Genomic DNA, 10,542 nt, shown 5'->3' with positions numbered 1-10,542 from the left:
ACAATTCGTTACCTACATCTGCCACAGGGCTCTCCCCTTTTAAGTGTGCTTACGGTTTTCAACCTCCAGTCTTTCCAGACAATGAGCCCGAGGTAGTGGTCCCCTCGGCACATGCCATGGTCCGACGTTGCCGACGCATCTGGGCGGCGGCTCGCCAGGTGCTGGTTCGACAGGGAGATCGGGTAAAGAAGGCAGCGGACCGCAGGAGGCGCCCCGCCCCCGCTTATGTGCCAGGGCAAAAAGTGTGGCTCTCTGCCAAGGACATTCGACTCAAGGTCCCCTCCAAGAAGCTAGCACCACGATTCGTGGGTCCATACCCCATCACCAGGATCGTCGGGCCGTCAGCGGTACGACTCCGGCTGCCTCGGTCCCTTCGCATACACCCGACCTTCCACGTCAGCCAAGTGAAGCCGGTCAAGGATAGCCCGCTGGTTCCAGCCACCACGTCCCCCCCACCACCCGAGGTGATTGATGGAGGTCCTGTCTATAAGGTCAAGCAGTTGTTGGCAGTTCGCAGCCGGGGCCGAGGCAGACAGTACCTAGTCGACTGGGAGGGTTACGGACCGGAGGAGAGACAGTGGGTGCCGTCCCGTCACATCATAGACTCTGCACTCATTGAGGACTTTCATAGGGACCATCCTGAGCAGTCTGGGCCGTCCGGAGTCGGCCCTAGAGGGGGGGGTACTGTCACACCGCGGTGAGGGATGTCTTGTCTTGGTTTGTTGTCTTGTGAATTTTCATGTTTTATTTTGAAAAAGTAACTCTCCTCTCGTTTCAGATCACTTACCCTTCCTCCTGTGTCATCAGTCTGACGTCATCCCTGATCCCTGATTGTTTCCACCTGTTCCCCATTACCCCCATGTGTCTTATAGTCTGCGTCTCCCTTTGTCTTGTGCCAGAATGTTTCGTTACTTCACGTGCATCTCCAGCCCCATGCTCAAGCCTTGATCTCCGTTAAAATTGTCGTGCCAGGATTGCATGTTATCAAAGTGGTATTTTGATTTTCCTTTTCACCTCTTAAGAGAGTAATTTTTGTTTGTACGTTTTCAGTCGTAGTGATAGAGTAGTTTGGTTTATAGCTTTTCATTTTCCTCATTTTGAGTGACCATATGTTATAGTTTTTGTTAGATCCATAGCCGTGTGTTTAAAGATTTACAGCCCATGTTTTTTCCTCCATCGGGAGCGCTTTTGGTTTGCCAGTTTCTTAGTTGTAGACCCCGCTAGATTAGACCCCTCTGTTTATAGTTTTGTTAGGACCCGTAGCTGAGAATTTAGAGAGTTGGCACTCTTGTTTTTTCCTCCTTCGGGAGCGCCTTTAGTTTTTTCCGAGTGTTATAGTAGTAAACCTCGCTAGAGTAGATAGAGCCCTGCCCTGCTAGTTTTTCCTCCGTTCGGAGTGATTTTCTGTTTCCTCCTTGTGGAGTGATTTTCTGTTCGCACCTTTTGTGAGTTTTTTTTCTTGAGTTATTCCTTAGTCAGCGTTTCATAGCCATTTATTGTATTACTCAGCCTTAAGAACTGAAAAGCGATCATCACAATAAAAACCAGTTTTGATCTCCGTCCACTCTGCATCTGAGTCCTCTCTCGAGCCTAGGCCTGACAGATTCATGAGATACTACATTCAGAGCAGAACAAATTGACGTGTCCCTTCCACGTCTCTGTACTTGAATCGCATATTTTGAGTCAAAGCTAAAAGTGTTTATCTTCTGTGCAAAAACGACATCACGCAGTGTCACTGGCAGCCAATGAAAAGGTCCCACGCCTCCTTGAGGCCTGAGCTATTCTGGGACTGGAGCTGTGTTTGATTTAGCATCGCTGACACACTTCAATCACTGTGCAGATACTCTTTCATCCTAATCCTCGCCCTGGTGTGATGCACACACATGAAAATACTCCTGATCATTAGTCATTCGGGGACTCTGGGCTGATACCTCTGAGACGGGATCTGGTCCACCTGGGTCATGCCAAACAAGTGTTGCATTTTATTAGTTGGGTTGCTACATTGAAATTGAATCAAAAGATGTTTAAGGAGGTTTTAGTTTTAGGTCAGCTGAGGTGACAATACCTGAACTGTCAAACTAATAGTTCATGTAGCATAGTGTAGCTTCACAATACTCATTCTTCAGCATATGGGCGACCGGCTGACTACAACCATCCAGTCACATCTGTGTAGGTGCAGTTACTCTGCTTACACACTCATGCCAACAGCACTTTTATTATCATTTGCTATAATTGGCAATTCCTTCACATAATTGTGTCAACGACATGACTCATGTGTTAATGTCTTTGATATACCGCAGATCTAGAAGAAGTACATTATTAATCCTTCTTACTTTTTTCATTCTGTTATTAGCTGTTATTACACCGGCTATGCTCTGCTTTCCAAGCCAAGTCCCACTGCACAGAGCAAAATAAACCAGTACCATCCGGAATGACCTGTAACAGCTAGTTAGGGAGCAACTTAGCCTAAAATTAATTGGTTAAAAGCTCTCTGGGCTTATGAACAGCTCAGACATGAGAAACCACAATATAAACAGACCAAATAGAGTGGATACATTTGTTCATCACAAAGGGACAAACAGGCAACGTGACTAAGGGTGCTCTCTCACAACAACACAGAGAACATGACTGAAACTTTACTGACACATCTGCATTCATTTCTGTACTCAACTTCTGTATCAGAGCATGAGAGAAATGCTTTCAAGCTTTTTATGGGCTCATATCTTTCAATTTATATAAGCTGTATGAATAATTAATTTATATATATATATATAGACAATGAATGGGAAGCGTGGAAATAACGCTGTTTGTGGACACTACCTTCAGCCAAAATCTCACATATATAATTTATTTTTTTATAGTTCTTTTTTGCATACCATTTTCTATTTGTGGTGCATTAAATTCAACACAACTGTTTTATGTTGTTGCGGCTTCCAAGGATGCAGAGAGGAACATCACACCCTTAGAAACGGGGCTGTGGAGCCAGAGGAAGTGGGTCACCTTTGAAACTATCATAGACAGCTGGACTTGTTTAATGTTTTTTAAGTTGTTTTTCCTCTAATCAAAGAGGCTTCTTTATGTCTAACTGAGCGGTGGGGACTTTAGGTATGTCACATGACTATCACAGTATTAACGACCCCGCTGAAATGTTCATATTGCAGTACTTGAATTAGCACCACAGAAGTAAATTAATGAGGCTTGTTCATTATCAATGCACGACTTATAGAGTGTAGAATTAGATAAGTCTGTACTTCTTCTCACTCCTTTACATTTGACCATTTCTTGGGCTTATGCTTTTCATTGTCTGTAAATATGATTTTTTAGTTGTAAGATAATTTCTCTTTTGTTTTATATGTTCAAAATACATTTCAGGGATAGAAAAAAGTCAACAGTTCATTAGCGTTGAACTGTTGAATACTCTAGTGTGTGGGTCATGTTACAGTTTTTCTCGATTGTTTAAGCACAATTTCTGAACGCATGCCTCATACTCTCAGAACTCTAAACACAGATAAAAAAAAAACACACACACACAATGGGCAAAACCCCTCAATTCTCCTGCAAAATGAAACTTTATATTCAAAACAATGTTATTTCTTCTCAAAATTTTGTTTTCAAATGACACACAAACCATCATATGAATAGACATTTATAAGAACCAGTTGAACACTGATGTGCTCAATGTAAAACACGATGAACACTTCTTCTCCATTTACCATAATGACTTCGGCCTTTTTTTGTTCAGTGTTACACTCACTACAGACACTACATACATACATGTGTTGTCAAATCTTTTAGAATATTGTTTTTATATATTTTATTTTTCCCACAAGAATACTGTAATGTATACAGTTTTCATCCCAACCAACACAAAGTTGCATATACAGTGGTCTACATACAATAAGCATTTACTGTATACACTTACAAAAAAAAACAAAAAAACAACAACTATCCCGCATCCTCTCTTCTGTTTCGGTCTGGCCACATCACAGGCAATGCAAGCGATGGCCAAGCAGCGGGGGAAATATCGCCTAGCATGGCAAATCCATGCTAGGCTCCTCCTCGTACTCTCACTCCTCTGGCTCTGCCTCTGTTGCCAATTTTGGCATCCATTGCTCCAAAACAGAAGAGCTCACCTGTTACCAGTATTTGTGTGTAAACAATTGAGAAAAACTGTAAATAAAAAGTATTTTACTGCTAGTAGTTAATGTAACTGCTTTGGAGCCAAATGTAATCATTACTGTTTTTATAATGCACCATGTTAGAGCGTTCAATCTTTATACAATTTGCAGCATTAATTCTGCGAAAATCTTTCATAAGCAAACACCATTGGTATACTGCAATATCTCCAAATGAATCAATTTTGAATCAGAATCAAATTGAAAAGAAGCCAAAACCATGTGTCTAATAAATAACTTTTCATTCAGTCCAGATCGGATGAATGTCGGGTGTGACTTCCTGTACAGGCTGAAGACTGCAGCAAACATGCCCGCCTGTCACTGTCGACAGTAAAACAAATGAAAGGAGATCATCAGTTGACATATATACTTTGTCAAAAAAAGGCAAAACAAGGTTCATGTGGATTGGATTGTGTGAAATTGAAAGCATTCCGTTTAAGCAGTTGATGAATATACAAAAGAACCAAATGTGTGATGAACGGCTTTGTTGGATGAAGTGCTTTTTCAGTTTTTCAGTCAGTTTGTATTGAGAAGCTTATGACTCAGGTTCAAGGACTGAAAATGCAATTCACCTAACATTCAACTAAAATAACTCCTCGTATCACTCTAGATGCCACGAAATATAAATGTTTCCTTGAAAGAGAAATTCTCATTTCTCCTGCATTCGAGTAAGCAGAGTATGCAAACACACACAGTGACAAACCTTTGTGAGAGATTTGTCATCAGGTCCAGGGACAGGAAGTTCTCTGATGTTTGGCTTTGGGTACCAGTAAACAACCTGCTTTCTGAGGGGATAATCAGTTGACAGTGTAAGTGCCCTGGATCTGGGCAAGTTAAAGTATACGTGTATTCCCAGGCAACAATAGCAGTAATAATGTAGTTTTTCTACCATGTATCATCTCTAAATGTGACTAATTTCTGACTACGACACTACAGTAAAATAAATAAATCAATAAACATATAGTTGCCACCTAAACATTATGCTTATTCTGAAAAGAAAAAAAGTATCCCAGCAGTGTTTTAACAACATTCTGGCCTATTGCTGGGATTTAAAGGGATATGTGGCATTCCCTATAACTTGATGGGTAATATAACAGGCATCATAACAACCTTATTGTTAGATGCATGAAATCTACACATCCAAACACGCCAAAATAGAGGATTATTTTAGGGGAAAATCTCTGAAAAAATAGATTATCCCACATTGAAAAATCCAATCTTTTAATGACACTTTTGTGGTGAATTCTCACGCCTCGAGTATATTCATATGCATACATTCTGGCCCTTGATATTAGGCAATATGGATACTTTACACACAAAACTGAAAACCTCACACACAAAATGCTCAGCCTAGAGATTTGAATATTTGTGTGTTGTAGGTTGATGCTTTGAGGTTTTACTTGAGAAGTGTGTCCAAAACTGAACATTGTGTGTAGTGTTTTGACAACAAGGTGAGGTGTAATTGACATTTTATGACTTAATTGAGTGTAAAGAAGGAAAGTCAGTCCAATGCAGATAAGGAAGTGTGACGTAGTGCCAAATTGGGTTGAGCGATTGGTACATGAAGTGAAGGTTGTGCAAATTGTGCCAAATTGTTCCAAATTGCACAACAATTGTGAAAAACTGTAATCTGAGCAGCTCCTCTGGGTGAAATATGCAACACCTCATCTTGCTCCCCGACTGGTTTGTGTAACTTTCAGTGTTGTGGCTGCCTCCACACTTCCACCTGGTACTTGAGGACATCATGTCCCTGCACCATGTCTAAGACCTCGGTCAAAAGAGTTTGTGCTTCATCTGGGACCTACTGCTGTGGGTGGAATCCAGTGATTTGGCTCCATGGTTCACGGGGAAAGGTTAAAAGGTGAAAGATGTAGGCAAGGGGATACTGCAGGACACAGTCTTTGGCTGTCTACAACAGCACAAGGAAGTTGCATGTTGGTCAACACCATTACAAGGACAGGGTAGTGATTGGTCATCATAGATGCCTGGATTGGATTTCAGGTCCTGACGATAAAGACGTGGCTGTTCAGACAAGTGTTTGTATTCGTCTCGATTAGCTCTGCAACTGTGTGTGTATTGAATGTAAAAAAAGATGATCTTCAGTAAAGAATACTCTCACTGAAGACATCATTTGAAGCAAAACAATTATGTCTGAAGCTATTAAATGGACTGACTGGACTTATCGAGCACACACAGACGCAGATCAGTGTAGGTACACTAGTAGTCAGTCAGAGAAGGCAACAGTCAAAAACACAGTCTAGGCCAAGGCAACAAGGAGGAAATGCTTACACAAGGCAAAGACCAGAAGGAGGGGAGACACACAGCTTTAATGGTTTTATTGTTTCCTGTCTTATACTTCCTAGTCCTTGTTGTTTCTAGTGTCTTGACTCCCTAAGCCTCTTGTGTTGATTACCTACCTGCACTTATGTCTTTCCTCCTTGTGTATATAGCCCAATGTCCCAATGTCCCCCCTAAGGTCTTACCCCTGAACTCTCAGGACTTAACTTACGTCACCTGGCAGATGGGTGAGTGTGAGAGGCTGGGACAAATGGGACAGCACTCAGCATGTCACTTTACTCTGATGACACAAAATATACAATCTAAAAGTGTTGTACAATCAGATCAGGCTGTAAAAAGGTTTTACAGCCTGATCTGAATGTCTTCCAGACTCTTATCGCAGGCCAGACGTACCTGTCAAATCATTGATTTACTTGTTTTAGTTAAAATGGCTTCAATAAGTCAAGTAAAATAACTGGTTGTGGATTAAACCAGGTGTGTAATATAATAATAATGATGAAGCAGGTTTGTAGCCTATGACGACATTCCTATGATTGATTTCAAGTGTTTTATATTCCATATTAAATCTTTAATGTTGAAGTTTGTAGTGGGTAGCACTCTCGCCTCACAGCAAGAGGGTGCTGGGTTCGATTCCCGGGTCAGCCCAGGTTCCTTCTGTGTGGAGTTTACATGTTCTCCCCGTGTAAGCGTGGGTTCTCTCCAGGTTCTCCGGCTTCCTCCCACAGTCCAAAGACATGAAGGATGGGGATAGGTTAGTTGATGACTCTAAATTGCCCGTAGGTGTGAATGTGAGCGTGAATGGTTGTTTGTCTCCACATGTTAGCCCTGTGATAGACTGGTGACCTGTCCAGGGTGTACCCTGCCTTCGCCCAGTGACAGCTGGGATCGGCTCCAGCCCCCCCATGACCCTAAATACAGGATAAACGGTAGAAAATGGATGGATGGATGTTGAAGTTTCTGTGTTAATGCAATATTCCACGCATGCGCCGTCCTCTCCGTTCATACCTTTTTTTTTAATTGACTGCCTGCATTTGGGTCCAACCACGTTCACCCCCTACTAATCGTAATAGTGAGAGCTGAGCAGACAGGCAGGAAATTTGACAGGACATGGGGAAGTAGAACAAGATGAGACGAGGTTTGATAAAACAAACAGGAAGTCATCAAAACAGAAAATGTGCACAATTATAATAACCTGACCTTGAACACGACGATAAATCAATCAACTAATTTGCCTTTTACCAGTCCCTGCATTGTAAATTCTACCCAAAAATGTTTTACCCTCTTATCATTAACATTGGGGGGAAAATCACCCGAACACGTGCAGGGTTGCCAACTCTCACACTCCTGGCGTGACACTCACGCTTTCACCATCAATCTCACGCTGTCACGCACACGAACAAAATGTGAGTGTCACGCCAGGAGCGTGAGAGTTGGCAACCCTGCACGTGCGTGTAGAAAGAACCAGGGATGGGAGCAGGGCAACACACCTACCTTCAATGACACACAATGAGAATCACATGACAACAACAATCGGGTGACCGACGTTAGTGTTCACTGAAAAAAAGAACATGTTGGATTAACTTAATTCAATAGTGGACATTGGCTGCACACAGATGTTTTACTTTGGCAGCAATTTAAACAATTGAGTTAAATTAACACAAGTTATTCATGTTCAATAAACCTGTGTATTTTGTATTGATACAATGTGATTGAAATGTGTTCTAATATAGTAATTTGAACATTTTAATTCTTCACAATTTTAGCATTTTATTTCAACACTATTCAGTAACTTTTAGTCCAATACTATTTGGTCACTTAAATACTACACGTTATTTCATATTACATGTTAGTATTATATTCTAGCTTCAATTACACTATTTTTTTGTATTGTTCTCTGAAGATGGTTGCCTGTAACCACTGGTAACCTTTCCAAATAAAATGTCTAATTTCACTGCAGTGACAGTAGGTAAAAAATTGAACTGACATTACTGTTCTACTGTAATACAAAACAGTGAACAAGTAATGTCAGTTTTTCAGTGTTTTTATCGACTTAGTCACAGAATGGAAATTAGACCTTTTCTTTTGAAAAAGTTAACAGGCAACCATCTTCAAAGAAAATACAAACATTATGTTCAAGGCCTCTATTGTCAAAATTAATTCAAATAACAATTCTAACTATAAACAATTTGATAGAACTGATTTGAAATGCAAAAACGTTAGTTACCATTGCCATTCCAGCAATAATTTATTTTAATGTCTAATTAATACCTTTCTATTAACTTTCCTAAAAATTAACATTACCAATTTTTACCCCAATTAAAAATAAAAATGAACAGTTGCCTGTCAAAACTTTTATTCAAGAGCCGAACAGCAATACAGCGAGTGTCAAAAATTCCAACACTGAACTCATCCAAATACAAAAAGTTCAATAACATAAATACCCGTGTTTTGTCTCCAATAATCTGAAAGATGCCATGTGGAAAAAAAACGGAATCAGGTCATCAACTAAGATTCAAGGTTTAAGTTTTAAGTGTCACTTATACAAGCAAAAGGTAAATATTTCAAAACTGTTACACTGCCTTCAGTCAGGCCATGAATTCACCCTGTACATAAGATTATGGAACTGTGTCAATATCTAATGCAATACTGTTGTAGGAATTAGAACAGCAGTTGAACTTGAAATAATCTACACAAGGTTAAAGTTTCATAAATTACACACTAGCCTAAAAACATCTAACCGAAACACATCTTTGGTTTCACAGGTAGGGCCTGTACACAAAGAAAAAAAAAACATTTTTCCAACTGAATTAAACTGAACATGTTTCACACGGCCCTGATGTCGCTGATCTCTTCACCTATATAGAAAAATAGAAACATAATTGAAGAATGCTGCCAGTGAACTTATAGAGGAGAGGAAGAGGGAAAAAAACTGGCCCCGAGCAGTTTTGTCTTTAAGTTTTGGGCTTTCCTCAAAAGCTGAGTCGCATCCAACTCCATTATCACCATTTGAATCACTTCGAAATTGAAGCGGAGCTGTGACGGATACCTCATATTCAAAGAGTAAAAAAGTCCAAACAGCAAGGCTGTGGCAAGGGCCACATTATCCAGATCTTGCAGAACCACCACACCCTCGATGATGATGCCAACATTCGGAAAGTCATTGCCTGGCGTCTCTCTGGTGATGTAGATTCCCACTGTCGTTTTCTCGATGGCACTCAGTGCAGTGGCTTCAGTCATGTCCTGAAAATAAACAAAAAAAAGATCAGATGCAGCAATTCTAATGCTATAGTTTATTTAAACCCATGTAAGCAGCATAGCAGATTACTACAGCCAAAGAATGCCCTGCCAGGCTGCCAATCATGGTCAATTTCTGAGAGAAACAAACAAACAAATAAACAGACCTGAAAACTTCCAGATCAAATGAAGAGGAGGCTTCAAGCTTTACAAACTAATGTAAAGATTGAATTCTCATCCTCATTTATTCTGGAAGTTGTTTTCATGTTCCCGGATGAATTTTATCATCAACCTGGACTTACTCCAGGGCTCTATCCCAGTCCCAATGTCCGCCCTTGTCAGATGAGGGTCAGTGCAGTGTAGGAAGATGGTGGAATTTTCCTTTGACTATTTTGCCAAAGGAAAAATAAAAATTCTGATACATGGAAAAAATATCTGAAATGCTCAGAAACGTAAAATAGTCCACTCAAGTAGACCACACCAGCTAAACTAATTACATTAATCACCTGTCTGACAATATTTACAGGTAAAAGTTGAACCTATGACAAAAGTTGTAGTATTAGATTGCCAGTGTGTGTATGCATGTGCTGAGCAATTTATTTAAATCTGTAATGCATTATATTTACGGTAACTATAAGAGCAATTACAGCATTCCGGTCTCACCACAAAAACTTGAGCCCACGATCCACCAGCTGACTCCAGGTGATGTGCCGACTTGAGTTTGTGTCTCTGCAGCAAAACAGGGGGGAAAAAACTAGGCATTACAAAACTGTATTTCAATAAACATACATTAAATGTACACTCACCAGCAGCTTTATTTAGGTACACTGCATAA

This window comes from Eutrigla gurnardus (assembly GCF_963514095.1).
Source record: "Eutrigla gurnardus genome assembly, chromosome: 4".
NCBI lineage: Eukaryota > Metazoa > Chordata > Actinopteri > Perciformes > Triglidae > Eutrigla > Eutrigla gurnardus.
Note: the sequence above shows the minus strand (reverse complement) of the source record.